Genomic DNA, 4,825 nt, shown 5'->3' with positions numbered 1-4,825 from the left:
TGGCCAGGTGTGACAAAGCCGAAGTAAAATTGGAGTCAATGAGAACCAGAGCAAAATTCTCCACTGGTTGGAGTCATACCAAGTCCAAAGGAAGATGCTGTGGTTCTCTGAGATCAATCATCTAAGTCTCAAGACACGCAGCTCATGACCACCTTCTCACGAAATGGGCAATAAATGCTGGCATAGCCAGTTATGTCCACATCCTGTGAACAAATATTTTAAAAACCTGGTATAAAGGACAATGGTAATGGTGTGAGAAAAATTTTCTCAGCCCAGGAATTTCTTAAGGTAGTGTCATGGGCCTATTTTCACCATCAATGATGACCTTCTCTCATCTTGGATGTGGTGATACAGTCCTAAAGTCATAGAGTAATACAGAATGGAAACAAGCCCTTTGGCCCAAACTGGTCCATGCTGACCATGGTGCCCACTCAGCAAGTTTGAACTGCCTGCATTTGGTCCATATCCCTCTAAACCCTTCTCATCCATGTGCCTATCTAAATGTTTCTTTCAAGTGTTGCTATTATACCTGCCTCAACCACTTTCTCTGGCAGTCCATTCCATATACACACTCTCTGCATGAAGAAGTTGCCCCTCTGGTCCTTTTTAAATCTTTCCCCTCTCACCTTAAACCTACGCCCTCTGGTTTTCAATTCCCCATCTCTGCGAAAAAGACTACATGCATTCATCCTATCTATGCCCCTCATTATTTAATACACCTCAATAAGGTCACCTTATATTGTCCTACGTTCCAAGGAATAAAGTCCTATCCTGGACAACCCCTCCCTATAACTCAGGACTATTAGCTCTGGCAACTTCCTTGTAAATCTTCTTTGCACACTTTCCAGTTTAACTATGTGTTTCCTATGACAGGGTGATATTTGAAGAATGCAGTGTGCTCAATTCCACTTGCCACTTTTCAGATAACAAAGCAACCATAAACACATCCAGCACTACCTCAATATCATTCAAGTTTTGGCTGATGAGTGGCAGCTAATATTCATTCCAAACAAGTGCCAGACAATGGCCATCTCCAATAAGAGAAATGGGTCAGTTTGGCATTCAATGGCATTATATCATTGAGGTATACAGGCCATGAGCCAAGTGTTAGAAAATGGGATTAAAATAGTTAGGTGGTTGTTTTGACCAGTGCAGACTCGATGGGCTAAAGGGCCTTTTCCTGTACCATAGGCCCCTAAGAACGTGCCATTATCACACTATTAATCAGAAAGTGATCTGGACTAGCTAATATAAATACTGCCATTATAAGTGCAGATATTGTATTGCATGGTGACTGACTACTTACCTCCTGACTCTCTAAAGCCTGTCCACAATCTAGCAGGCACCCATTTACTTGATTAAATTCAGTCAAGGAGTTCAACACAACAGAAGAAAAAGCAGTCCCCATGATTACCACACTATCTCCATCTTAAGCAATCACTCTGTTCACCACCAGCTCAGTAGCTATATGCACCATCTACAAGAAAAACTGCTGGAATTCGCTGAGATGTCCATGACAAGATATTCCTTGCTTGCATCTGTAATTTAGAAAATGATTGGTAATCTGGACCACAGGCTTGCTATTATTTAGCAAATTATGGCTGATCTATTTCCTCAAGTCCACTTTTCTGCCTACCCATTACATCCTTCAACACCTATCACTACAGAATCTAACCCAGCCTTAAAAAGAATTCACTCTCTGCTTCCATGCTCTTTAGAAAGAGAATTTCAGGCTTACAACCCTCAGAAAAATCAGTACTCAGCTCCATCTTAAATAGGAGAACCAACATTTTTAGAACAAAAACACTGGAGAGAGAAACAGAGCCAACATTTTGTGTCCAGTATGGCTCTTCTTCAGAACTCATTAGTCTAGTCTCTCCCATAATATCAACAACTGTATGCGAAAAGATCAGTCAGTAGGATGATTGCCAATTTCCACTTTAAAATAAAACTGGAAATTGCTTGAAACACTCAGCATGCTGGGCAACATTTCTAAAGCTGGAAGGTGGGGTTAACATTTCAGACCTACAAGAGCAGTCTTTAAAGCAAAACTATTCTAAGTGAAAAAGCAAATAACCCAAAAGCCTAATATCCACAATGTCTTGTTAATTCTAATTACTGAAGCAATAATATCAAACAAATACTGAAGTAGACAAGTGGAAAACTGTTGTTTAGGAAGCAAACTGTCTTTGCAATTTTAAATCATTGGAACAGTTTCTACAACTAATTCATGGCCCTTTTATTGCTATGTATACAGTTCTGAGTTTCTGGACAAAAATAAGCTTCTAAACACCTATGCAATCTGGCGCATTCTCAAATTTCTGATAACTTAAAAGTTCACACCATTATTACTTTCTAAATCAGGCCAATGATTAGGTTAGATTATTTTGCCTTTTTTGTGTCTAGAGCCTAGATGGGTAATCTTTCACAGAGTCAGGCAGATGCCAATTCAGCTAGTTCTGGCGGTCATGTTTTCAACAAAATGTTGATTATCATCATGCACAGCACACACTCCACAGTTTCTTAGTGTCACATGGAGTGGATCAAATTGTTTGTACACTGGGATGTATAATGGGGACTTCTGAAGGAAATTGCGGAGGATTATTATCCAATCAACATTTAAGACACTTACAAATGTTTCAGCCTGGTCTCTTGTAAACATATGCTGGACTACATGTTGGCTAAAATGGGAATGTTCATGAAGCTGCTTTCTCCCACTGGTCAAGTGGGTTTACACCATAAATCTTGCCTGAACATGGTAGTGTCCAAACACTTTGGTCTGACTTATTGGTTATAGAATTGCTTTGTCTCTCCAGCTTTTTTTTTTATTTTAGCATGGAACAAAAGTGGTATTCATAAACATATTTAATGTAGTAAAAACAGGCTAAAAAGCATGGTCAAAATCTGACCGAGTCTAACACTGAATCATAGATAAGTAAACTGTTAAGGCAGATGATCAAACGCCCAGTCGCCTGAAACAGCAGAAACATATAAAGGCAGTGAGCTTTAAGACAGGAAATTCCCGAGTTTCGGACCATGACTGGTGAAACCACAGTGTTCCGTGATAGGGCAGAAAATTGTGGATGTGAAAAAGTCAGAATTGGAGAAACACAGAGATTCCATGGGGTTGTAGAGCTGAAGAAGATACAAACATAGAGAGGTGAGGAGACAATAGTGATTTAAGCACTTGACATAACTGAAAAAGTAAGGTCGCCATAGTCTTACCAGACTATGGGGCTGTTCTCCCAGTAGAGAGAGACAACTGGTGCAGGGTAACGATGCCTCAGGCAGGAGGAGGTTGAGAAGGAGAATCCTTCATGGTAACCTCAGTCGGTACGGATATTGAACCCACATAATTGGTATCACTCTGCATCACAAACTAGGCATTCAGCCAGCTGAGCTAACTGATCCCTGACTGAATAGATATTTGTTAAGAAGGCTTCATAATTAATCATTTTCATGGATCTCTGTTTGAAGAATTGTAGATACCTGGATTCTTTCAAAGAAGTGAATTAAACAACACTGTATGTTTTGTTAAAATCAATGCATTTCTTGGTGGGCGCATATCTTGCGATGACTTATTTACTGGGGACCATTGTTTGGGTTTAAAATAGTTAGGTTCCAGTTTGTTTTGGATGTTGTTTGCAATAGTTGGGGCAAAGCCACATGAAAGAAAAGTTTCCACTTCAGTTCTATTACTGAAAAAGGACCCTTGTCATGGGTCCATTATGGGTCCATTATGATACCTGAGGTCTCAGTCCAGCCGCTTTTGCATGAGAAGCCTCAGAAAGAATTTGTTGCTATTTCCGCCAGGATCTACAGAGGTCCGGAAAGACAAATAGATATGGTCAGTGACATCAGTCTTTGAACACCAGAATGTCAGACTGTCAGCCATTTCAGCATCTCAAAATCTTACCCCTTTTGTCTTCAAGAATTCAGAAATATTGACCAAAAGTGTGTTTTTTTAAAATCTGTGCAAACATAAATCTATGTTCTTTTTTTCCTTTTATGTAGATACACACTCTGTGTTTGTTCACATGTTTAGGATTATTTATAAGGGTAAACATTTACATTTTCATACTGCAAACTATGTTAACCAGTTTAAACTTCCATAGAATTTGGTTTCACAAGAAATCAAGAATTGGGTATATTGAAGAAGTTTAGTTAATGGATCTTTTTATTCTAACTCTAATGTAGGAAAAATATACAATCGACTTACCATGTATTTGCAAAATATTCAAATATATAGTGTGACTTGTGGACTAGTGGGACTCAAGAACAGCACTGCACTCCTCCCATCTCAGTCATAAGAAAACTGGGGGCTCCAGTTTCTAGTGGGGTGCAAAGTGTCTACTGTGGACAACATTTATTTGGAAGTTGCTTAATTGCAATTAGGTAAGTAAATATAACAGGTTTCTTGTGCATTATTAAAGTTAGATGGCTTTGACAATTGCTAAAGCACTTCTGGAGACAGAAGTTCTAACCCTGATTGGATTGCAAAACCAAGACTAGGATATTAGCATTGGCAGAAAATTAAAGTTGGAATTAAAAGCAGGAGCTGACATAGAAGAAATAAAAGCGAAAATAGTGCAGCATTCCAAATTGAAAGTGAAACAAATCAATTCAGTTGGATTCAACTGAATTAACAAGAATCCAGTTGTAGATGTAGCATCCCCTGAACAAAAAAAATGGTGCAACTTAAACAAGACAGACAATTAACTTCAAAGAGTAAAAAAGAATTTCAAAGAAATGAAAAAGGAAATGGAAAGAGCTTTTCACATTCAGGAAAGGAAAAGAGAAAGACAAGAAAGAGAATGATACAGGG

Source organism: Rhincodon typus, chromosome 1, assembly GCF_021869965.1.
Source record: "Rhincodon typus isolate 14 chromosome 1, sRhiTyp1.1, whole genome shotgun sequence".
In the NCBI taxonomy this organism is placed as follows: Eukaryota; Metazoa; Chordata; class Chondrichthyes; order Orectolobiformes; family Rhincodontidae; genus Rhincodon; species Rhincodon typus.
This window is presented reverse-complemented; position numbering follows the sequence as displayed.